Consider the following 27,580-nt stretch of genomic DNA (forward strand, 5'->3'; position numbering starts at 1 on the left):
AGAATCCATTACTGGATATTGTCGTACTCATTTAGAGGAAATCTGCATTTGGCTTTATCAGAAATATTTCATGGTGGAAGAAAAGGCCATCCTAATTTTTTAACTTTAGAAAAGAAGTCTAATTATGCTAGGTCCAAAAGTTTTGTCTTAATGAAGTTCAAAATCTTTTCTTTCTCCAGAGCAATACTGTCTTAAGTCAGTTATTCTTTTCATGACAAATCCCCAATAAACACCTTCAATTATTCTACCTCCTGGGATAGATGCTAACAGCATTCTTAGCACATTTATTTCCCTGCTAATATGATTCTAAGACATCACTTTACAAGATGATCATTACACTGGTTTTCTCTGGTTGGTGCTTTAAGTGTGAAAAAAAAATACACCAAGATATCACTCCAGATGGTTGGTCCTGACAACTTGTCAAAAACACACTCATGTGGAGTTTACATGGCCACAAAACATAACCCTGTCAGCAAGGAAATCATCTGGCCGGAACAAAGGCTGGTGATTGGCTTGAAAAGATAGAGGTGTTCTTCCATTTCTTACATCAGAAGACCTTTTGAAAGAACATTAACAGAATGCAAATCTTGGTTCTTGACAATCACTTGTATGTGGATTTTCAACCACTGTTTTAATATGCAAACAATGAAAATAAAAATTAAAAAAAAAGGGGGAAAGGAAAAGAAGCAAAGCAGAAACCCCTGTAGGAACCACTTAAGAGGAAGAAGGAATTAAAGATTCAATCCAACTTCTCCGATGTTGAACTTGGAATAAAACAAAAGGTTCACTAGAGTCAGCTACAGAGGGATGTTGGTCAGCAATAGTTTTGCAGTCATGTATGTCAGTTGGGACAATGTCATCTGTAGGAAGGGACAGACCTGGACGTGAAGGACTTGGTGCACAGGGCTTGTACTCCAGGATGGCGTTAGAGGGATTTGTGCCCTTACAGGCAGAAGGTGTTAGAGGGATTTGTGCCCTTACAGGCAGAAGGACTCAAAGACTTTTGGGCAAGCCATAGGCTGCATGAAACCTGTGCCTAGAAGAAAATCTGATTTCTTTCAACACAGCAGCTTCACTTTCCCCTTGTCCTTCTGACATTTAAGGGTGGGGTTTGTGACCATGCTGTCTACACCCTTCCCACCACCCTCCCCTCCATGAACAAAGGACAAGAGCACAAAAAGTCTTTTTTCATTAAGCACCATTCTTGGAGAAAACATGTTCTGTTGTTGATTCCTGCAGGATTACTTGGATTGCCAAAGTGATAGCAGGGGAGGGCTTCTGAAAAGAAGATCTAGGAAAATTTCCATAACCCCTTTCCTCTTGGCTAATTCACATGGGAGAGCTATTCTTACTTGCTTCTCTCTGGCCCTATTTATTCCCATGGACAAAAATATACATGAATGAGAAAAAATACCAGTGTCTTCTACATTTATGGAAAGTGGCTCCTTTCATGTGGTCCCAAAGCATTTCCTTGGATTTCAAAGGGAGTAGAACTGGTTGCTAGCATCTGCAAAGGCAGTACAAAAATAACCCTTAATTCAAGCCCAGGATGATCAGTGAGGCTTGTAACCATCATCTATGACATATTTACATCTCCTGTTGCCAATATGTTCCACAACATGAGTGACATATTTACCCATCACAATATATAAAAAAAAAAAAAATCAAATAGCTTGTTTAGCTGAGCATATAAGAGGGGAGGCAGTTGATCAAAACCTACCTCACATCAAAAATTATCCCTAAAGAGGTGTGAAAGAGATACAGATAAAACTGTCAGCTCCCAGACAGTCTGTCTGCTGTAACAGGGGCTGTCAGACAGACAGGTTTAGAAACATCAATGGCAATGAATTGCAAAAGAGATTCTGGTGTGATGGAAAACTCAGGCAACTTCTGCAGACTGCTGCCTGTGGTCCCATGGGGTGGGAAGTGGTGTCCTTTATAATTGTTTCTCTTGAGGCACAGTAAGATCCTGTATTTTATTGAGCTGCAAATGCTCAGGACTCCTCAGGATACAGGCACAGGAGTGGAAATGATGGCATTACCACAGCTCATCAAGTTGCCATCTGTCGGCGAAGACGTCGAGGCACCAGGAGTGACCTTGTGAACACTCCTAACTTACCCCCGTTAGAAGGGAAAAGGGAACATAAACCATGGTGGTTTGAGTTAATACATTTCATTTTACAGCTGAAGCAAGCGTGAATGTGTGCTCCATCAGTCACACTGGGTCTGCTGATGGAAAGGACTTGATACATTGCAGGTGGCAAATGCCTTCCATCATGTACTTTTGTCCTCAGTTTCCGTCCATCAGTCATTGATCCAAGCTATTGTGCCCTACATTTGACAATTTTCATTTCCAAAACAGGCCATATCCAACACCTACAAAACCACCCCTCTTTGGAGACAGCTAAGCCTGTGTAGCATACAATTTAATCTTGCACTGCACTCCTCTGCAGTTTCCAACAAAGTCATTGGAGCAGGAGTCTACCATTGACACAACTGGATGTGCAGCATCATGAGTATCAGTTGCACAGGGCTTTGTCTGCAAAACATACAGCTGGCCTTGGACCACATGCACAGCAGGCTGTGAAATTTTATATTGTTTTGCAAAAATCTGCCAGAGAAATTCCCATCTTATGACAAAGCTCAAGGGTTAGAAAGCTCATACTGAGGAAACTCAGACCCAAAGCTCCCACTTACCTGACAGGGGCTGTAACCCTTCAACTCATGAAAGGGAGGAAGAAGACTCCTGAAGTAGCTGGTCTTCTAAATTGAACCTCAGATTTAAAATCTGGATCTGCTTTTCACCCACAGAGAGTTGTCATCCTACCCCCTCTGTGCCAATATGGTTTTCTATAAGGATCAAGGTCTGTATTGCCACCCTGAAAAATACAGCCATGCAGTCCTGGCCCTGACAGTGTTTTTAGTGAATGGGAAACACCTCTCCCTGAGCAATACTGTAAAACTTGGTCTGCATTTAGAGGGTTGTTTCTCCTGAAGCAAGGGGCTTTCCATGGTAAGCAGAGAAGGAATAGTCTTGAACAGGTCTGGACTTTACCCAAAAAGAGACCAAAGCTGCTGTAAACTTCTTGCAAACTCTCTCCTTCTCTTCCTACCTTTCACTAAGATGCATTTATTTGCATGATCAGATTCTCAAAAAAACCTTGAAAAACTGTAACTTGGCCTGTTGCTGACAGTTCCTCACTGCTCAATGCGTGCAGTTTCTCTTCTGTCTAAATCTATTACCTGGTGTCACAGCTTGGAGTTTTGATTTTGGTGCTTTTGCCTTTTTCCTGATAAAGCTTTATGTTCATCTGTGCCATATGCTGCCTTGAATTTATGCTGCTGCTTTTTGTTAAAGATCAGATTTTCCTTTGCCATTAAAGGAAAAATAGAACATTCCAAATGGACTGTGAAATAAGGTAAAGAAAAGTTTAATCATGCTAAAATCAATTCAGTGGAGTGGCTTTATTAATAGTTATTGCATTCTGAATCACATTGCTTATTAAATATTGTTTAGTTTGGAAACTGAACTATTTTGTGCTGCAGGTACATTGTACTTTAGCAAGTGGCCAGTTCCCACTTCATGCAAGATTTAGAGAGACATGCTTTTAGTTCATTGACAGACATCACTGGAAACAGAAATCATCTTGCTGGAGAAAATTATGGATGATTTAAAAAAGCATCCTGTCTCTGGTACAAAGTCCGGTACCAAATTCTGAGGAGGAAAATGTAAGGAAATTCACAGTTGACAGTTATGCATTACCTTATCTAACTGCTACCCATTAAATGAGGGCTTAAATAATGATTCATAAACTTTTCTACTTATTTATCACTTTTATACATCAATTTTTGTAATTTTTAAAACTCTGTAAAGAACCTATATGTTTATCATTTACACTGGAAATTACATTAGTATGTCTTGGAGCAATGAATTATGTAGCTTTAACAGCTTTATTGTGGGCATTGGAAATAGTAATTTTTTTTTCTTGACTAACTTTGCTTGCTATTTTGTTTTGGAATAACCAAGACATCTCAGGCATAAGTCAACACCTCGTTATAACTACACTTATATGAATTAGAATAAAAAGTTCTTACCGTGTGCCAAAGAAAATTTTTCTTTTCACTTCCCTACATCACCTTCCTCAAGTGTGTCCCTTCACTTTCCTTTCTCAAAGAAGAGAGCCTCATTTTCAGCTGGTCTTGTAATACAGGAGTTTTATTGGGAAGGAGGGACATTTGGAAGCCTCAGCAGGGACTTCACAATCCTTTGAGAAGTATCAACTAAAATGGGATCAAAGCTAGGCTGGCCTTGGCTTACACCATCCTACCTGTCCACGCTTTTGATCATCTACAGAAAGGTTGGTTTCAACCTGCCTTTCATAACTTATTTCCTGCCCAGTGCTGAAATTAGAAAGAATTACCACTCTATGAAAGATTACTGGAACTCTCTAGTATCTGCTTCACCCTTCACCCTAAAAAAAGTCATTTTATCATTTGCAACTGAGGATGATGCCTTTCAATTAAGGCAGAGAAGGACTGGTAGTGCAGATGGATATTACCTCCTGGTCCTTCTGATCACTCACCTGAAAATGCTGTCTCTTTTTTGAGCTCTGGCTAATGCACATATACACATTTCTCACGTTCCTGTGTAATGAAATATTTATTTATCTGTAGGAGGAAGTGGACTCGCATAGAGAAGGATTCATCTGTGAGAAAGTCTGAATATGTAACAAATACTGCTGCAGCTTCAGAGAATGGTGAATCTATTGGCTGCTAAGAATGGTGATAATTCAGAAACATCTCCTTCTGTATTTACCTTTAGGCTCTTTCTTATCAGGAAAATCTCCTAGGGAAAATGACTTAATGTAGCTACATTGGATGGGAGTGTTGTTGTATATCTCTGTTGATCAATGTCCTGTTTCCAAAGTACTTTTCCCTTCTTGGACTATTTAAACACTATTTGAGAAAGGTATTTAGTGTTTCCAAAAGTAAACAAAAGGAATATCATTGCACCTCTACTGTTATTTGCACCCTTCATTTTTTCTTTGCTCTCTCTGACTTTGGTCTATTTCTCTCTCTCTCAATGCCCCTCTTCCATCTCCTTTAAGTATCAAGAAGCACCCTGCCTGGGCTGCCCTCAAGTTTTAGGAAAATAAAACAGCCTGGAAAATGAAACAGACTGTGTAAGTATTATCAGTTAAAGGAAAATTTTCATATCACTGAGTCCACAATGATTCCTTGCTGAAAATTGTAGGTGACAATGTTTGGTGAGTAATTGTACAGCTAGTCAGGCTCAGTTATCACTCGAGTCTATTCAAGGCTCAGAAACCATCCACCCATCCTAAGTTACAGTACAGATTTTATTATGTCATTGATCTTCATAAAATCCTAGTACCTTCTACATAAAGTTAATTGGTAATCATGAATTGTCTGGTACATGCACAATATGTCTTCACAACGAATTAAGAATGCTTCACATCTGATTTCGTTTCTTTATCTCATTACAAGCTCCAGGTCTTTAGTGAATCTGAGATAATCGTGTGGCAAGGAGTTTGAGAACCATTCCTGCACAGGTAGAAAGGTTTTATCAAAGAATAAAGATTTTCAAATTTACTGGATTCAGCTGATCCATATAGTTGGTAAGGACATGACAAGTTTTCCTGATCTAAAAATCTAAAATACCATACTGTTCTTAGTTTCCTCCACCCCTGCCTTTATTTGTACCTGTTTTCTAATTTGAACCCTCCCAAAAACAAAGTTCAAATTTGCCTAAAGTGCACAAAGCATTGCCTTGTTCATTTCATCTCAGTTCCCATTGCTATCTGTTCTCTTAAGACCTAGAGAGGTTTCTCCCATGGAGAAATCACCTTGTACCACAGGACTCCAATGCTGAGTGTGGATTTGGACAACTTGAAACATGAATATGCAGTACAACTGAAAAATAATAAAAAGAAATTGAAAGAAAAAAAAAAAGAAAAAACTTGGACTACAGGTTCTGAAACTGATCAATGTCCTTTGGTTCTCAGAGTCTGGTAGCTCATGGGATCCTAAATACAAAATCTCGTGTGTGAAATTAAAAGCCAAGTGAGAGAATTTTGTTACATCAAAGTTCAGGAAATGTTTCCAAAATCAGAAAAGAACCTTTGGTGTGGACATTAGGGAAGGTCCTCACTTTTCCTTAGGAAAGTTGTGAGATTCTGTTCTTAAGAAGCATTTATTAACTTACATAAATACCTTTCAGATCATGACCTGTGTAATTTATTCTGCTTTATTGCAGCCAGAAGATTGTGGTGACTTCTGCAGGTTGCATCCAGTTGGACATGTCTAAACTGCCATGAAAAGTCAAAAATGCAGTTATAGTCAAGTCTCCCACACCATCCTATAACCCTGTCATTTCTGTGTGACACTAGAAACCAGGAATGTGTAAGCACACTATCCCTCTGAAACCCTAACACTCATCTCTTTGGATCATAAATTAATGCCTTTTGTCATTCCCAAATTTTTGATGATATATTTCTCCCAAATACAAAATTTGGACTCCAAGCTGAGATAAAGTTGGAGACTTCATATGCAGCATGTATATTCAAAGTTTTAAATTCTTTGCTGTGGAAATTGCTCAGATCCTGCATTGATAGTTGGGTCCCAAACTATGGGATACACAGATAAATAGAAACCAGCAAGAATATTCATGGATACAGACTCCATTATATATTGATTCAGACTCATATTCTGACTCATGATGAGGAATTAATGCTAAAGTGTGAGATTTTTCAGAAAAGCTAAAGGATGCTGCTCCTACCTAGCCTCCCACGGGGTAATCCACTCTTATTATTAAGTACGTTAAGAGGCAGAGAAAAATGTTCCACTTTTAATGAAGAAGAAGAGATAGTGCAAAATAGTTTACTAAATTTCAGCCATGGCATTTAAACCTATTCATGTGATTCAAACTCATTTACTTCCCCTGAAGTTTCCTGACAAGAACATATATTTCCCTGGAAATGTAGCATGCTAAAGCCATTGTAAATAAACTGCATGAAAAATAGTGCTTTTATTTACATTTTGATTTACCAGTCTTAGGTCCTTATCAATCTAGTCTCCCTGTATGCTTGCTATAAGGCTGAATATGAATCAATGTTTTCTCTGTGTGTTTCTTCAAAACCTTGTGAAATTCACTTTCCGATCATGGGGACAGCTGTTAAACTTCATACCTGGTAGTTATTTCCTAGTAGGTGGCAGTAAGGAAATGAAACCATATTCTAAATAGGTTTTATTGACATGCACATGCAATATATACCCACAATGTTCTCTGTTGGCAATGTCTGAAAACAACGACCTGCAACTGGATTCAAGTTCGGGCTAGAATAAAAAGGAGATATGGCTCATAAACCCCTGGTCTTGATGGCTGCTGGTCAATACCACTCCTGCAGAGTTATTTTTGCAAGTTGAGACATGAATATCCTGTACATTCCTGTATACATAACATCAGCATTTTCACTGAAGAGTTTTTCCTGCTTTCACCTGCCCCTTGGATGTGCCTTGAAACAATGATTTTGACACATCTACATCTACTTTCTACTTTGTTCCAGGGTGAAACGCTGTATAAAGTAAATGGGTCTGATTATTCCAGAGGAGAAATCAGTCTTTCATGGCTTGATATAACTGTAATTTAAAGGATGCATATCTTAAATGGAGATACACAAAACACAGAAAAAGGAAGCTATACTTTCACTAGCAAGTGTTAAGTTGTATTAAGTTAATATAAAAACAATGTGATAGTGTAGTGCTGTGTTTTTAGCAGAAAGAGATGACAAAAGTTTTTGGGAAGTTTCAAAATAGTACTTGTGTAAGAAACTATTAAAGGAGAAAATGTATCCACTAACCTAATTCAGACTCTCCTTATGCCCAGGTTTAAGCAGAGAAATAATAAGATTCAAAATGCACCGAAAGAATTGCCATCTAAATGGGAGAGACAGAGGAAGTGCTGATATTATCTCCATAACGAGAAAATAAAAGGTAAATTGACCAAACCAGAGAACTGAGAGCCAGACAGACATGAACTGAACTGAACCCTCCCAAATGCAAGAGTAATATTGAGCTGCTCCATGATGGGAAGCTGGCAAAAAGGAAGTTAAAAGGCAAAGACAGAAATTCTGATTTCAGATCAATTGACTCCCTTGTTGTTGTTTTTAAATGTAATTAGAGTTTCCTGTTCAATTTGCATTTGCAGATATTAACCTGAACATGTACCCATCCATCTGTTGCCATTTGCTCTACATCCTGTTCTAGGCTACCACATATTTCAAATAGACTTTCAAGACTGTGCAGGTTTTTTTAACAGCCTTGCCTTCAGCATTTTCTCTACTCACCCAAATTGTCTTATCTTGCTTAAATTATGCAGTTTTCTGCATTAAGGTAATAGATAAAACTGATCCCAAGAAATAGAATATCTACAAAAACAAGAAAAAATTCCTTTTCCTTGTTTCTTGAAGTCATTCCACTTGTATGTATTGTGTTTATGGGTATCATTGAGCCCCCCAGAGATGATTTTGTTTGTTTGATTTATCAAGAGCAAGTAATACTTTGTAAACTCGCCAGACAGATGGCTTGCATTTGCTTCACTTCCCCACATCTCTCTTCAACCTGACATGCATGGCTTCACTAGGCACCCCAGGAGGGTCTAGCAGTCAAAACAAGGTGTTTAACAAGACTTTTCTCATTGTGCAGTAATTAGATCCCTTTCCCTTATGATTTCCAAATATGATCGAGTTTGAGCTGGATTTTAATAGCCAATGGCTACAGGGAGATGACTGAAATAGAAGGGTCACTATGTCCCCTGAGCATGTTAAAAAAATGATACAAAAACACGTCTAAAACACAGGTTTCTGAGATGGTTAGAACGATTATGTCCACATCTTTTGTGAAATTTGACTAAACAAATGTGGCTTGTTTGACTAAACAATATGAAGACCATGTAAAAAATACTTGCTCATTACAGATTCTTTCAGGAAACTAAGACTGTAAAAGAAGAGCTATTTCTGATACATATTGGTCATAGGAAAATAGAAAAAAGCAAAATGCCAAGAAAAAATTAACACAATCAAGTAGATGTGGAAGCTCTAAAAACTGGTCATGTTCTGAGGCACTCTTCCACAAGGACATGTAAAGAAAAGGTTTGTAACTATTTGGAGCAGGGGACAGGAAAATATATCAGAAGAAATCTTTCATCTGCTACTTGAGCTTAGCAAGAAACTCATATCAGATGTGGTTTTTCCAGGCCTCCATATGGGACATGCTTTCCTTGAGTCATTTCAGAAGCCAGTCACTTAATTCAAACCCATTTCCCAGGACTGTGTCTCCCAGCAGGATGAACATGACCAACAGATGCCACAGCACTGGCCATAGGTTAGGCTAGACTGGATCACATGGAGCAGCATAACAGTCTTGATTTCTTTCTGTATATTTTCCCCAGAAGAAGTGGAGATTCCACCAAGAGCAAATGGGTATTTAGTTCAGAGTAGGGGTCCTTAGCATATATGTTCCTATCTCCAAAACACTGGCAGCTTCAAAGGAAGTTTCTTGGAGCTCTATAAATTTAAACTAAATATATAGAGTAATAATACAGGGGCAACTTCTGGCCAAGGCTTCATTAATGGGAGGTTATGGCCTAAAGCACAAGGATTGATATCCTAAGACTTTCTTTTCCCACCTTATAAATGTGCAATGAAGGGTCTATAAGTTGTCAAAATACTACTGTTCTTCCTATCAGTTTGTTCTCATGGGCAATGTCTAATGTCAATGAGTTCCAGTGACAAATTATGTTCTAGGGGAAGAACAAGTATAAAATAGATTTCCTTTTGCCAGATACAATTTTAAATGCGACCCACGCTTCAATGCCCCCCCTGAAAAATTGCTTTTGTTGAGGTGTTAATTAAAACCATCCACCACACATTTATGGGACAAGTAGGTTTTAAATCAGCCAGAGAAAACAACTTATTGTTATTGAACCCATAGGTTATAGAGCACCTAAAATGTTCATAGTCCTAAACCCACTGCAATCTCTGTTTCAGGGGATCCTAATAAAAAACCCCAAACATTTGGATACCATTACAGTTTGTACATAACACTAACCCCTTTGGTTGCCAGAGGCTGCCTATAAGGACTTTCTCATTTTTATACAAAAGTATTGAAATCAATAATCCCTGTTGCCCAACAACATTTCCATAATTTCTAGGAAATGCTTTGATTGTTTCCTTTAGTCTTTTAAAAGCCTGCATACCAAAACTGGTTTGCTGGACATGCTTTCTATGTAGATTTTTGTTTTAAAATACTCATCCAAATGCTATGTAAACAGTAACTTCTCTAACGATTGAATCAGACTCAAAAAACTTTTATTATATGCACAAAAATGGTGGTGTCCAGGGTATCTTTTTAGACAACAAGAGAAGAGAGGTGTTCAGCCCTAAACAAAGTGATAAATGGCATGAAAGTGGTCCTCAATTCCCTTCTGAAATACTTTATAAAGGTGGTAAGGAACAGGGAAGTGAATATGGGGTGCAGGAAGCCAGTGGCTGAGCAGACTGGGGCCTTCTATCTCAGATTTGTGCCCTAGCCATTTGTATGTCACTGAGACATAAGTAACCCATCCTGCCTCTGCTTCAGCATTTTGAGCTCTATGTGCCATGTCCTGTTTGGGAGATGCAAAAGAGCAGGAGAAGAACCAGAGTGAGAAGCAGGAGGAAGTGGAAAGATAGTGGAGTACACAGCAAAGTGTTCAGTGAAACTAAGGGATTCAAAGGGAGGGAAAATATCTCCTTAATTTCATGTGGAAAAATGCAAATGGTGAGATAAGTTAGCCTGCAAAATATCGTGCCAGGAAAAGCGATGGGGGCATCAGAGCTTAAGACATTTAAATTGCTTTGGATAAAGCACTGGGTATGGAATATAAAGAGCAGCTGTGAGTGTGCTGCATGTAGGTTTACAGCTCATTTCACTCTCCTCAGGGTCTAGTTCCTCACTGCCCAAGGACAGGCAGGTCCCTCCAGCCCCAGGACGCTGAGTTTCCAGTGCTATGCTGTTCCCTGACACAGCCATGGGGCTGCAGGCACGCAGGGAGGATGGACAGAGGGACAGACTTGCGCCGCTGATTTATCTCTGAACAATGGGTTCCTACCCCAGCCATGGTTACTGCACTCACCAAAAGATCTGGACAGCAGTGTCACTGCAACAGGATAGAGAGGAGAGCCTGGGTGGCAGTGACACCACTCTGACCCACACCTGGCTCCCTATCACAAGGGTTTCTCTGAGCCCAACACCCTCTGCTCTGTCCCAGGACAGACCTCAGGCATGGGAACCACCAACACACACAGAGCATCTGTCTTGTGAGTGCCTCTCCTTCCCAGCAAGGGCAGAGGAGCCTGCCCCTGAGGCATGGCAGCTGTCCACTTGTGAGTGAATAACCCAATGAAAACCCATAATGAGAAAATGAGAGCAAGCTCTCGAGCTCTGGCTGTAACCAGTCCCTACTGTTCATGTCTTTGCTGATTTGGAATGTGATTCTCTGTGTTTCTCCTCTCATCCCAAGGGCCACTGGCACAAGAGCATGCCAGGCCCATTGCTTTCTCTGCCTGAAGACTAAACCAAATCCCAGTGGTCAGACTCCTCAGACTCCAAGTGACTCCAATGAGACACATTTGCTTCTTCACTATGAAATCCTGCTTGCTGGTAAGTGCTAGGGGTCATGGTAGGTGCTGTAACATTTTCCAAGAGATCTGCCTAATCTGCAGGTATAATTCTAAGCCACAAATAGTTACAGATGCCTCCAGGACTCCATTAAAGCTTTTTTCATTCCATTTTATTCTCAGCATCTGTGTGTTAACAGCGCAGTAGAGCTTCTATCTATTACTTCTCACTTTGCAGGAAGGTAGTAGTACACTAGAAAATTAATAAATGGCTTCAAAAAACATGCTTTCCAATTCTTCCCCTGGAAAATAAAAGCAGAGCAAGAAACAAACCACAACCTCCATAACTGAAGTATATTACAATTGTTAGTACATGTTCAGAAGGCAAGAGAGGGTAAATTAAGGTGACATGTGAAACGCATACCCCAGCCCATTTTTGAGTTAAAGGCAAATTGGGATGAATGCAGTTTATCATGTGGCTATTTGCTGATTAGAAGAAAATGTCTTGTGGTAATACTGAGCTGAGGGAACTTCCTTACACACCAGACAGACTGACCTGCTAAATCTGCAAAGACTGAGGAGGCCAAGCCAGCATTACAGTAGAAAAGGAGCACTCCAGTTCATTCTGTGGGATGCCTTCAAACCTCCTTTGCAGGGGCAGATAATGGTAGGACTAATGTGCTTAGGAGCTTGCTACTCCTTTGTTTAAAAGGGACCTGATGGCTGAGCTCAATTCCCCAAACATGAGAAACAACCCTTTTCAAGACTGAATTCACACAGCCTCCAAGTTGGTCTGCTTGAATGACGTGCATTATTGCAAGCATATGGGCACCTCAAGACCCCTTTGCTTCCACCAGTACAGGAAAACAGAGTTCTTGACAGAAATATGTGTTTTTATGCATTTGCCATGATCATATTCTGAATGTTACATTAGATCCTGCAAAGGATGAAGGAACATGCTCCATTCTGAACAGAGGTATGTGACTTTCAGCTGATCAGTTCCTTCAACTGACCTTCTCTGCTCGAATCTCCTCAGGCATGGCTGGTCAGAGAGCACTTCTAACCTCCAATCCCTACAGCCACAGCAGTCCCTGACAAGCCCTATCTTAGAAAAGAGTTAAAATCTCTCAGTATCTGATTCATTGTTTACTCTCTTCTGCAACCTCCAAGAATCTAGTCTTGAAAGAATGGTTCCTCTTGAGCTGAGGCATTTTGTTTTCAAGGGGCTTTGTTTTAAGGATGGCTATCAAAAGTTTATCACCCTCACTGCTAGCCCTCTACCAAGGTAAAAGTCTTCTTTCTAGTCTTGGCTCAATTGGAAGGTAAATGAAAGGAAAAAAAAAAAAAAGGAATAAAACCTGAATGCTCACATTCCCTTACAAAGAGTTCCCACTATAAAAGAGATTTTATTGGAGAGTCCAGAATCACTCTCCAAATTGCTACAGAGTGCTTCAAAGCTCTTTGCAGCAATTAAAGTACTGATTCAATATAAGATATTAGAATATTTGTTTTAATATGCTCTTTTGGTGAATAGTTCATGGTTCCCAGCACCTCCATGGAAACATTATATTCTTTACTATTATTATTAGATAAGACTTGAAAAGGTGCTGGTCTTGGAGGTGTTGAGGGTTTTATGCATCAGATAGACAGAGATCCTACAGAACTCTGTCTATATGAAACCCCATATCTCTTAGATGCTTTGAATCACAGGCAAATTCAAATATGTATTCACTGCTCCTGCAGAATGGCAGGAACTAATTTTGATGTGGTGCATCAATTGCCAGCAATGCACAAAGAGATCTGGATATCCTGAATCCCACATCCAATGAACTGAAAGGATGCCCCTTTCCTACATGCATTATCAGCCCCCTACATCTTGCATTATTTATTTTATGTGAACTATCATCTTCTTCCATATCTCTTGCACGCATTTTAAACTGAATAATCTTTTTTTTTTCTACTCAAGAAGCCTGGGCACACCTCCAGTAGGCAGAAGCTCATGGCATGTGAATTCCCAGCCCTTGAGCATTGTAACTCCAGTGGTATCTGGATTCATGGAAAAATACTGTAATTTCTAGGTGGCTTCTGTAGGGTTTCATCAACATCAAATGACCTCGGAGCCCATCTCCCTAGCTGAACTCCACTGAAGAGCAATGCTGAGTGCACACTGTCAATAAGAGTTGAACAAACCATACAAATGATTTCAACTCATAACTCTGCTGATAGGTTTTAGGAGGTTTCTTCTCTGTTTTTGGTCACACCCATTCTCAGCAACTGATTAATTTTCTGTCGGATGCCATACCTTGGAGATTGGTTAGCTGCTGTTGAGTGGCAGGTCATTAATCACAGGACAAAGCCAATTGATATTTTAGAGAAAATTTATGCATTGTTTTTGAATGCAGAATAAAATCATATTCCTCCAAAGACTGCACCTGAATCTGTCATATCATCAATAATGATAGACTTGTGAAATGTCACTCATTGCAAAGGGATTCCCTTGAGGAGGAAAAGCAGGAAGGGAAAGGGACTTAATACTACTTATTCAAAGTTACATTTTTCACTTTTCTTTCTGTCAGGGTTTCTAGTGTCCGTTTTCATAGTGCCACTAATACACCTCCCATCAATTGCTGGAATTACCTGTGTTCCTTGCTTTATTACAGCTCAGGCACCTGACATGGGAAAAGCTGGCTCTGTAATGTCTGACATTGTGTGTGAAAGGGGAAAATAGAAAGAAAAGTACTGAGCTTCTGAGAATTTCAGTAGCTTTTGACCCTACAGGTTCACTGATCTGTTTGGTTCACACATTTGTGTGGGTTGAGCAGTGTAGGCAATAAGCTTCATTCCGCAGTTCAGTGTTTATTTGGGGAAGCTGCCTTCTTTTTGTTTCTATCTCCAAAAGATGCAGAAGGCAGCCCTCAAGATTGGTTTTTTCCATTTTTCTGCAATATGGTGTAAGAAATGCTGCAGGGGGCTGATGCTGGGTGGAACCAAGCAGAGAGGAAACTTGCACCAGATGTTAGAAGCCAGCCTACAGTGGGACACAGAGAGCTTCATGGGCAAATCTAAACCCTTCTGCCTTTTCACCTGAAAAGGAAAACCACAGTTTCTGACCCTAGAAGATCTTGTAGGTCTGTGAGCTGCTTCAGGGCTTTGCATTACAGGCACGGGTGAACATACTGGGCTATGAATCTTCATGAGAACACAGCCACTTCTTAACAGTTGAGCTGTACCTGAAAGAAAACCCAAGTTAAAAAAGAGCTACAGGGAACATGTGGGTCTGGGAAATGCTGCCAGCACCCCAGAGAATGCTGTTGAGAGCTCTGAAGGACAGCCCTCAGACTGAAGTGATTATAGGATACAATAGGGAATCAGAAAATAATGAAATCTTCTTTTTCTAGAAGTCTTCTTCCCCCCTTTCTTCTCTGCTTTTTAAGCTTGAAGTTATTTAATATCAATGCAAAATAAATTTAGTGGGAAAAGTTTTAGCATTAAATTAACTTTTCATTGCATTTTAGCATTTTTAATCCAGCAGACAAAAAAAATCATTATTTTCTTAAATTTAATTAATTTACTAAACTCCTCATAGTTCATTGAATTCAATCCTGTATCTGCGATCTTTCTAGGTCCATTAAGCTCCTGGGGTTCAACTTCCTCTCTTCTAACTCATAAAAATCTCATCAAAATGGAAATAAAATGCAATTTTGAACTTGCTAATGAAGGGAAAAAATGTTAACTTTCCAGTGCTGTTGAATTAATGGATTATCTTTACCAGCCCATTTTAAAGCAGGAAACTTTCACACTGGGGCAAACTTATGAAAGTGGGAATAATTGCACAAAGAGGCATTAGCTGTGCTGATATTTTTCACTGCTTTACTCTGCCACTACCCAAGATATTACTACATTAAGATTTCTTTCCCCTGAGCTTGCTTTGTCTTCTACCCAAGTAAGATGGATATGAAAGTTCTTATAGCATATCACATATTGTTATTAACTGCAGAAATAGTCCTAGATATCAAATGTTCATCATGACTTCAAGAAAGCACAGCAGCACCTCCAAAATTTTAAGTCTGGGGAGTAGAAATAGATTATTGGTTTGGAGCAAGGAGTTTTGAGGGATGGAAAGTGGAATTTAATTACTTAAAACAGTGAGAGGAGGTGAGGAGACCTCTGATTTTGTTATTTTTGCAGATCAGGTGGTGTTGTGTGACCAGAAAATATTTTAGTTTGCTTCCTATGTAGTCTTGCATTTTTGAGTTGGTGGTATCTTCTTCTGATCTTAAATCAGAGGAGAGTAACAAACAGTTGGAGCCTGCTAAGTTCCACTCCTGAAAAATACACTTTCCAGTGCCGTAGAAAACAGATTTGGGTTCTTCTAAATACCAAGTTTATAAAAGAGAACTCACATCCAGAAGTTAAACAAGTTGTCATATTTTTTCCTAATAATTAGGTTTTTTAAATTGACTCTCATAACACTTTCTTTACCTTAGCCTGTCCGGTTTTTACCTTTCCTTGAAAAATAATTTTTATGTATTGTTCGCATTTTTGTCTTGCCCCATTATTTGGTACTTTTCTGCCTCCTTTTAATAATAATATTTTTCAAGGCAATTTTCCATAAGAAATAGCTGGAAAAAAGAAGACCTTGGAAAACAAAGAAAAAATATTTTTTAAGCCTGAAGTAGAAAAAATACATGAAAGAATTGAGAAAAGTATTGAAAACAGAAAAAATGACAAGTGACATGATTATCACTGTGAAATGGAAACTAATTCAGAATTCCACAAGGAAAACAAGAGGTAACTTCTCAAATATTTCTAACAAAGTGCAAATATGCATTTATAAATTGATGCATATAGCTCAATAGATAATTGCTCATTTTATTAATTTTACTCTCATTACTATCATGATTATTATTACATAAACAAGTGGATCATGCTTATGGACCAAGTCAGACTACATTATTTCCTGTGCAAATCAAGTGTTAGCAGTGACCAGATAAAAGATTTTTTTATATTAGAGCAGTTAATTACCATCCTCTAAGCACAAAACCTGAATGACAGACCAGAGTTTCTTAAGGGAAAACACTGATTATCTCTCAGATAGACAAGGAGTTATGTTCTCCATCCTGGAGAAATCACAGGCTGGATGAAAACTTGGTAGCTTGTGGATGCTCTTCTCTGAAAGAATATCCCTTTATTCACTTCTCAAACAGGGAGATTTTAATTTTCTGCACATGGAATACAGACAAATACAGCTTCTTTTTATGACAGACCTTCAACTTCTCTCCCTACTCTGCCAATATTTCCCTACTGCCCATCAGACCCCCTGAGTTTATCCAGTTCTTTGCGACCTCAGTACGGAAAAGCCATCATCCTTCCACACAATTGTTTTCAGGGCATAACTACTACCCTGCTACAAAGTTTTTCTTAGTGTCTAATGTAACACCACACACAACACCTCTTGGCATACTTTAGGCCATTACTTCTACTCCTTTTCACTATGAATGAAGAGAGCAATTTTCTCCCTTCTGCCTTGAAGCTGACTGCTAGATGGATGCCTGCCTTTGGCTATCTTTTCCCTAGGCAATTCACACTCAGTTTCTTTCAACTTTCCTGGCAGCAGCCTTCAAGTTTTCAGCTCTTTCTAGGCTCTCAACATCTGCACCTCCTGAAATACAGTGATAAGACTCATATTCTGGCACCCCAGAAAGCCTTTACTGAGTCCTGAGAATGATTATCTCAAACAGCCTGCAAGAAATCTTCCCAGTTTATATCCTGGAATGAGATCTTCATTATTTTCATGGTCTGAAACGGCTTGATTTGTTATCCTACTCCCACTGTTCTCCTCCCTTAAATACTACCTGCCTCACGTTTCTTCTCTATATTTACACTGTAAATTATTCCTATGAGGCAGAGCACTTTGCTCCCACTTTGTTGACTTGCATGCTATTTCCTTTTTCATTCAGGTGTCTGTCTTGGTTCTACGGGACATTTGTAGTCTTTCCTCATTCAAAAATACCCAAAGCCATATTTTTATTTCATCAACAAACTGCTAAGTATGGTGAATAATTTCAGGGCAACAGCTTGTGGGATCCTTCCTAATAGACTCTTTTAATTAGCTACAGAGAGCAGCTCTCCCAGTATGGTTTTCCAGGCTTTTGTCATTCAGAGTACAATACTTTAAGCTACACTACTCTCTCCTAGCCAGTTTATTCATAATTTGGTCCAGTTCTTTGAGTGAGCCAAGGCAAACTAACCCACAGCTCCACACACTTATTGCAGCATCTCTACTGCTGCTCCCTCTCATTTAAGAGTAAGCCACCCCTATAATTTAAACTGCTCTTTAAATCTTCAGTGTCATCACAAAATGATGATAACTTCCAATGTCAACTTATTTAGATACTCTGGGCTGTTAATTAGTCACTGGTGTTAATATCATGGTTATTAAAGGTGATACCCAGAGCATGAGTTCCACCTAAGGAATGGGTGATTTCAGAGATCGTAGCCAGCAAGCACCTGTGGTTCATTGGCTTCCAGTTCTTACAGCTCGACATGCACCATCACCTCTGCACAGGGTCTGCTGAGGACTTCTATTAGGAAATTCATTTTCTGAAAGACATTGACCCAACCTAGTTTTTAGCATGCTGATTTAAATGCTCAGGCAAAGATTAGATTATTAACTTTCTGTCTATATTTCACATTTATCTCTCTTACCTAAAATATCAGGAAATGGTCTAATTGGACCCAGTCTCTATAACCTCTGTTGCTATTGTCTCTTTCCTTCTGACTCCTTCTATTTCTTTACACAAGGCAGAGAAAAAGCAGCAAATTTTCCAGGAACAGTTCAATTAATAATGATGGATTCTTCTACCTTCACTCACAGTAAGAATGCTTTCTCATTGTTTAAGTACCTGAATGTGCCTTGAACAGGACAGAAGTGTGTCCTAGTCTGAGGACCATGGCAGAGTATCCCAGGCAGGTAATTTCAAAAGCAGGTGCTTCTCTCACCTTCTTGGTCTCACTGTGTTATCCCTCACCCTGTGTCTTTCCCAATGACTTCCAGTTTGGATTGGGGCAGTAGTACAAATGACAAACAGTAGAAGGAGGAGGTAAAATAGAGTTGCCTGTGATTTAGCAAAGATGGTACAACAAAATCCCAGGTTACTGATGGACATACAAGTCTTACCTTTTCAAACTGGCATTGGTAAGGTTTCACCATATCCATACCCTTGTGCTTGGGCTCAGTCCCCACAACCTGGCACTTGGCTGAATGTGATAAGCAGTCTGGCCATACTCTTCCACCAGCATAAATGACAGAATCCTCCGCAGGACTACAGTGAGTCCACATGGGTTCTTTATGGTTTCCTCCTTCTCACATTGATTACAGACATAAGAGTGATCTCATTCTCATGTTAAATACTGAGAGGTAAATCAAATCAATCTTAATCTCTTTGCTGCCTGTCCAGAAAAGTGTGTGACCAATGGAAAGCAAATAAACCATATGCTCCTGAATATCCAGTTCAGCTGTGCCATTACTCAGTGTCAGTTAAAACCAAAGGCAAAGGGGATGCAGACAATTACATGTGACACAGAGGTGAGATGGACGAACACTTCTTCCTGGTGCACTTTGTCTGCAGCCCCTGCACCTACTGCCACCCTGGCAACATGTGCTACTCGCTTCCTTAATCCTAGCTCTTGGAATACCATGGCTATTTGGGACATTTGTTATCATTTCTTAACGTGCTCTTCTAGACTGAATGAAAAGAAAAAAATCTGGCAACTGCCATATGAAAGCAATTTCAAGACTCAAAACTTGAAAGAATTATCTAAGTATTCCGTTTTTAGAAACCTTCCTATCTGATAGTGCTGAGAGGCATGGAACAACCCATTCATGACATTGGAATAATTGTTCCAATACCATCAGTTTGAGAAGTAGTTCAGTGCCCAAACTCCCCATCCAGACAATGCGCTGCAATAGCAGCAGTTAAAAAACAAAAAAGGCTCTACAGAGCAGCTATAAGGATATTTTTCTTGTTGTCGCACTTTCTTTTGATCACAAATAAATTCTTTTTGTCCCTGTGGAAAGCCCATAAATACCAGGCATTCATTTCTCCACAGATTTGCTCAGAATAAGTTAGTGATGCTGTTATTGCTATTCTATTCCAATTTTTTATTCTCTCCTTTCTTTTCCTGTCTTCTGTCAGAGTATAGTTTTTCTCAGAACATGAGTACTTGGGGAAATTATTAAATTTTGATAATTTACTGCCCTGAGTTTGTTGAAACTCACAATCACATACACTCCTGCCGATCATTGTAATTATGTTTGGTTTATATCTTTTACTTTATTAATTGAAGAACTCTGTCAAAATTACCTCTACCCCAGTGGGTGCCATTGTTTACTTCATGGAGATTTTATTCAGCTGGTGAATAGTGTCAATTAATTTGTGCTTTAATTAATAAATGATTCACTGATATAATTATGTGTTTTATGTCAAGCTGCTGATAAACTGATAATTCATAATGTTACTTGGACAGATAAATCTCTTTTTCTGAAAGAGATATTTTTTGCATTTCTACTTTTGGTCATAATTAATATTCTATTGAATTTGGATGCAAGCTGTGAATACTGTTAATTTGGATTTTCTGGCAGTTATCATGCTCTCTGCAGAAAGCAGACTTCTGTAGCTGGCACCAGGATGGCAGCATCCCAGTCCTGATGCCACTATAAAAGTGTTCCCCATTTAGTGTTCCTAAAGGGAGCACTCTGGATGAGCTGCACTGCAAGGGAAGCTGCCCCTAAAATGGGGCTCCTTTTAGGGCAGCTCAAGCTGAGCAGCCAGCACAGAGACTCTTCAGACTCTTTATTGCTTCCCTTTCAAATTCATCTGCCATGGCTCAGAAGGTCATAAGTTTGGCACTGACTTGGGGATGAGCTTCCCAGAAATCTGTATTCCACTTACCTGACATTTCTGGGGCAGCTGATTCCACAGAGGGCAGCTGCCTTCCCCTGGCCCTGCTTGCACAGCCCCCATCTTGCATCCCAGCATATCTCAAAGCACCACCAATGGGGCAGGGAAGGAGAATAACTTCTCCCTTCTTTTGCACCTGTGCACAGAGAACCAATGTTCAGGCCAAAACATTACTCATGGCTCAAGACATCATCTTCACCAGCCCAGAGTAATCTCCCAAAACCCAGCAGACAAGCTGTCCCTGCAGAGCCTGGGTCAGGTGTACTCTGTACCACTGCACCAGCTATTTATCACAAAAAGCTCTCGGTCAAGTTAATTCAAGATGTGTCTTGATGTACTGTCATTTAAAAGCATGACTATAACTTTACATAAAATCACTCTGGCAAGTGTATAATGCTGTGTTAAAACGCATTACCTTAAATCATCTCCACTTACACACAGCACTGCAATGTTTGAATACATTAAATCTCTATTGCCTCAGTCTGGCAGCCTTCACTTCAGAGAGTGAAGATTGCACACATTTCCTTGCCAGTTCTCTAGACAGGCAATATTTGTGATTGTGGCTTATATCCACATAGGATAGAGACATCCCTAGCCCCTTAATATCAAGAACCAAGGCCATAATACCTACTCAGTTTCTGGGCAGGAGATCTAAAGCTTCATTAGCCAGCCCAAAAGCTTTGTCTCTTTCCTGAAAGAGTGGAAAACAGGGGTCAAAGAACTTGCCCAAAAACAAGAGGATTTATGACAAAACCAGAAATCAGCTAAGTTCTCCCGGGCAGCCTGCATATGCTTTCCCCAGTGGGAAGCATTGCTGCAAATGCTTTTAGTCTCCATTATTTAGAGATAACTTTTCTTATATGTCCTGTGAGAAGTCTTATATAAGGACAAAAAAGACAGATTAAATTTGAAAAGTTTGTCACCTAAGTGAATAAACACTTCAAATGTTATGACCAGAGTTAAACATTTAGTTGAACATTTAAATGGCCTCCTCTTTAAGATTTATGGTATGGCAAGGAAGGACAGAAACAAAGACTGGAAAATGAAACAGAACACTGATGCAAAGCTTATCACAGCAAAATTTCCAGCGATTTTTTAAATTGACACTGCGGTGGATTAACAGCAGATAAACTCCAAACAAGACACTCCCCGTCCAAAGAAAACATCCAGTAGGAGAGGGGCAAAGGCAGAACATGTAGGTTGAGATAACTTACTAAAAGAAAACAGCAGTGGAATTAGACACATACATGGAAAGAAGCAAAATAATTAACAAAAGTACAGAAAAGAAATGGGTTTTACAACACTGTATGACTTTCGCAGCTGCAGCATGCCTGGAGCTCTGGACATTATGGTTTCTGAGACACTAACCCTAGGCGTAACCCTAACCCTAGCTCCAGGCAGGAAAAGCAGCCTAGGGTTAGGGCTGCTTCCCAGGAAAAAGCTGTGGAGGCAGGCATCTTGGGGCAGTTTTGCGCTCCCCTTGGGATGCCTTGCACAGCTGCAGTGCGCCTGGAGCTCAGGGCTGTGTGGTTTCCGAGACGCTAACCCTAGGCGTAACCCTAACCCTAGGCAGGAAAAGCAGCCTACATTACATGTTGGCAATGGGACAACGACCATGTAGTTACTCTTCCCTGCTTTTCTCTCCCCTTTCTTGGGCGCAAGTCAAGGAGAACAAGGATGGACAAAGCTCCAAAACCTAGATCTTCTGTATCCTACTGCTTCTGGCCCCTCTGTTCCATTGGGCTCGGGCCTTTTCCCAAGGGATGGGAAGGGAGCGGCACCAGCAAGAGAGGGGCATGGTCCTTCTGGCTGGTCTCAGCATCCTCCTCGAGGAAGAGAGGCATTAGAGCCTCTCATAGTTCTAAATCAACATCTAAACTTGATGACATCCATCATTTTGGTTCTAAAATTATGTATCATCTCAGAAACTGCACAAATGAAACACTTTCACTATCTCAAAACTTTTTTGCTAAATATTTCAAGGGGGACTAATTATCAAAAGCCCCTACCAGCTTCGGAGCAATCGACATGTTTGTGTGGAAAACAATATCTTGGCTCCCTGAAAACATTTCTTTTCCAATTCTGTTGGAGGTCAAGACTGAAAACACTTAGAAATGAATAAGGTAGGCAGAGCTGATGGGAGCAAAGAGGTTGCCCTCTCAGATGCACAAACAGCTCTTTCCTGTTTAAACAAATTTCTGATACAAATTGAAATATTTGACCTGATTAAATTCCTTCTGCTTGACACCTCCCAGTTGTGCTGTGTGCTGGGGGACTGTGGAAGGTGAATGGTGTTCATCAAAGTAAACAAAGGCTCTTTCACTTGGGCAGAGTTTCTAATCCTGTGGGCTGACGGTTCCTGGGACATTTGGATCTATGACTATGATCAGAGAAATGTGGAAGTTGTACAGCCTGGCCCAGAGCAAGGAGCAGAGCTTGTTGGTTGTACAATGTGACTGACTCAATGCTGCTGCAGGAACGTTAATACCTTACAGTTTTTGTGTTTCTTGGCTGTTTTTAATGTCAACTCTGCAGTCTTAATGGAAGTGTAATGAACTCCTTTGCTAGACTGCATTTGTAGTGCTGTGCTACTAAATCTTTATTTCACACCTTATTACAGCCCTTGCTGCATGAATCTGCCCAAAGTCATGAAGCACAAAGGGGCATTATTGTGCAGACAGTACAGCTTAGCAAAAATGGCCAAAATAATAGGGCTGATGGGGGGTGCATTACAACATCTGCCTTAAAACAAACAAACAAACCAACAAACAAACAAACCAACAAATAAACAAACCCCCCTGGCTTGTTCTTGTGCACATTGGCATTTCCAAAAGGCTAATAGTTATTAACTGCATTTACGAGCAAAGTGTAGTTTTTGTTGTGAAATTGTTGTTGTCCCCTCTGGCATGTGATTCTGTCAGACACCATCATCATAGAAGCCCAGTGGGCTTTTGTTTATGTTTGCAGGCAACTCCTGGCCCCAAACCAATCCTCCCCAGGTCCCTTGCTGACTCTATGTGTCTGTCCAGGTCTGGAGACAGTGTCAGCACCCTGGATTGTGGAGGCAGAAGTGCCAGGCTGGCTCCAAACTCAGAGGTCTAATGAGAAGACTGGAAAATCTGGACCAGTCTTGTTCTCCATCTCCGGGTGCACAGTCCCCAGTCCTGTGCTGCCACTGGAACTGTGACTGTGCAGTGGGAAGGTTAAAGGACCTGATGGAAACTAACAAGGAAAAAAAAAATTGACTATTAACAGCACAATCATAGGAATGTCAATGATAACTAAAGCAGGAAGAAGCACACAGAGCCAGGGGGATCAGCACAACCATGACTTGTCTGTAGACAGAGATTAGCAGCCATGGCACTACAGCCTTCACAGAGGTACCCTACACCTCTAAAAGTACAGTGAACTCTTCAGTTTTAGGAGCTTTAAAGGGAGGGGGGATGCTTAGAACTTCATGGGGCCCTTATTATTATTAAGCTTAGACCTCTATGGAGAGTTACTTTAAAGGTACTCCCTCCCAGGCACACTACCTTCAAATTCTGACCAGGATCAGTGCTGTGCCTTCTGTCTGATAATAAGAACTGTCTGGGTGTTGCTTGGGTCAGATAAGTCCCCTGTAGATCCACTGGGCATTCTCAAATGGAGCAGGACTTGATTTCCCACATCAATAACCAATGCACAAGTTTGGGTACAAGTTTCCATACAATTGCATGAAATATTTTGTGCTCTTATTGTAAGATTTCCTCACTCTCCTCAACAAATATGAAGGTTCTCTATACAATATTCAGGCACAAAATATTTTCAATTGGAAATTCTGAGTTTCCAAAAGCCTGAGATACCAGGAAACTGCACAGAAGGAATCCATGGGTCCCTTCCAACTCAGTATATTCCATGATCCTATGATTCCATGAATCTGGCAGTGCTGGCACTGTGGCAATGCAGGACTAGTCCCATAGAATAGTTTAGAAATGGCCAAGACAGAGCATAGAGCTGAAGAGAATTGACAGAGGATGGCATCTCACGCTCATTAGCTCTGTGTCATAAATATGGTAATTTCTGAAATGCCTCCTTTTTGCCCCTTGGGATGGTAGAATGTGAATGAAAATAAGCCCTCGAGTTCAATTAAAATTTCAAAGAAATACCATTGGGTATTGCTGGTGCAAAAATGAAGTTTTAGTTAAAAAATATAAAACATGAAGGAAAAAATAAATTAAAAAATCTCTCAAAAGGATAGAAATGTGGCCTCTGTTCATTTAATTATTTGGGAAGAGAAGACTTCATCACTGGGTTTTTGTGTTGCCCTTCTTTTTAAAACTAAATCTTTCTAAAGATGTAGATTCAAACATAATTCATTGCAGGTAAAAATGAGTTCTGAAAAATGAATGTAGTCTTGAAATAGAATTGTTGAAACTTATACAGAGGGGAAAGCAGCCATTACTTGAGGCAAGTTCTATTCTTTCTGTGTAGAAATGAGCACAAGCAATTTGTGGATAATTTCTACTTTTTTTTAAATTCTGCAATTTCTGTATATCCAGCCAGTGTGAATTTCAACAGATCTGATCCACATTCAGAAAAATCCAGGCAGTTTCATAATATTTTTGTAAATCAGCTCTACCCTGGATCTGCAATAACTATCACACTGTTGCGAGATGCTGAACAGAATATGATATTCATGCTGTCTAGCTATTCAGTTTACACACAGTAAATCCAGCTGAAAGCTCTAGATAGATTACACATGCTCCAGATAATCAGGACAAAATGATGGAAATTGTTTAGTAGCATCTCCAATTTAGAACTAGAGATTCTAGCAGCCCATGGTAGAGGTTATTTGTGATTTTTGGCATTTTCTGTAAAACCCTCATTTCTGGCCATCAAGTCACTTCTCTTTATCAGAAATAGAAAGAAAGAGAGATGAAAAATAAAATCTTGAAAACTAAAGGAAGTTTTAAAAAATTACAAACACACTCTTTAAATGAAATCTGATTTTTAAGTCACAAATTATCTTTTACTGTTTTGAATTGGTAAAGCCCTGCGTCCTTGCCGCTCATTTTATACAGTCTGCATGGTTGTTTTACAGGCAAGAGCTAGCATTAAATGTTTTTTAAACCTGCAGAAAGTCCTGGATTTTTAGTGTTTAAAGAAATCACTGTGGTGATGGATGAGTGGCCCATCTACAGGTGAAGAGATCAAAGTTCCACGATAATTGCAATTTAGCAACAGAGGACAAAACAGGCACAGGAATCTTTGTGAAATGAGAATAAAGGGAAACATATTAAAGGAGCTAGTTAATATCTAGTTTCCTGGGTTTCTAATGAGTCAGCTTGGTGCAGGATGATGAATTACCTGCCAGCTTTGACTCTACAGATAGAGCGGCATCACACTGAAGTGATATTCATCCATGACAGGGAAGAGAGAAGGTGGTTCTTCTTAGGTAACACTTTATTGCTACTTTCAAAAGCAGTGGTGCTATGGATATGAACCTGAGAAAGCTGATTTGCATTTCACTATTGCAAAGACAACCCTCCTTTTCAAGCTTTGGAACAGTTATAAAGCATTGACTTTGAACTGACACATCGAGGAGACTATTGCAAGGTATCTCCATTACTAGTTCTGGAAAGAACAATGGCATGGGACCTTGAGGGGAGACAGGGTTTGGGTGCAAGCAAAGCTGTGTTATGGCGTGACATAGGCCATGCAAATCCCATCAGTGAGTTTTTTCTCCTGTGTTGATAGCAAGCACAAACTTTCCACATTGCATTTCCATTCACTTTAAATAGCTGCTTGATGCTTCTCAGAGGCAAAAGCCACAATGAGGAGGCCTCTGGGCAATTTCCTATGAAATTCACATCCTCAGAGTCACTCAATAAAGTCAGAGGTCCAAATATAACTGCAAGCATGTTTCCAGACATCAAAATTCACAAAGCAATAACGAAACTCATGTACATGTTGCTGTTCCAAAAACTCAGCGTTAATATGGCAGACCTAGATTCTAGCTCCTGTTGGTACAAATGTCACAAACACTACTCTGCTTTCATAGTATTCATGGCCTGGCCCTTCATTCTTATTTCTCCCTGCATTCCCTAACCTTGTATTCATTTTTACAGTTGAATACCTTCAGAGTGAATGTTCTTTTTCATTATTATTTTTTCTCTAGCATTTCTCCAAGGACTGCCCTGAGAAAGTGCAAGGCCTGAAATATTTATGTATGCAGATGAAACTGTTCTTCTAGTTGCTATTAATGATGTTTGTTTCCATTTCTACTATCCTCTCTCCAAAAATGACATGTACAATCACCAAGCTTAATAATATTCATCTCTCTCAATCTTAATAAAACTCCATGTGTTAGCACATTTAATCCTTCTAATACCTTAATGCATCTGACCCTGTCTGTTCAACCTGGGTGTGAGCAGATTCTGGTTTTGGACTTATGAGTGTCTTTGATAAAATTACACTCTAGATATTTAAAAATATTCCCTTATCATAGTAAACATCCTGGTGATTAATCTGCAAATAGAATTAAGTTATTCTCAGCAGCTGGTGTTGGGCAAAAGGCAGAGATGTGGATATCAGGAGGAGTCCACTTATTATTTTGATATAATCTGATCACGAACTTGCCCACCTATAGCAGGAAGCAATGTGTGTCTCCCATGATTTTGCTTGAGCTAATTATGCTCTTAGGCTTTGTCAGGCCACTTTATGTCAGGGGTTTGGCAACTTTGCTCTCCTCCCTACGAAACAACACAAAGGGATGCTGGAATTGTCTGAAGGTTTTCCCTTGTGTTTGTTCTGGCAAAGTTCAAACCCTCACATAATTAAATCCTTCTGAACACAGAAGGGCTGAGTGAGTGCTACTTTTCATGATGTCTTTGAGAGACATTGAAAAGTTCAATCTTAATATCCAGCATCTGTGAGCTCTGGAGATGTTCTGGAGCAGTG

Source organism: Serinus canaria, chromosome 7, assembly GCF_022539315.1.
Source record: "Serinus canaria isolate serCan28SL12 chromosome 7, serCan2020, whole genome shotgun sequence".
Lineage (NCBI taxonomy): Eukaryota > Metazoa > Chordata > Aves > Passeriformes > Fringillidae > Serinus > Serinus canaria.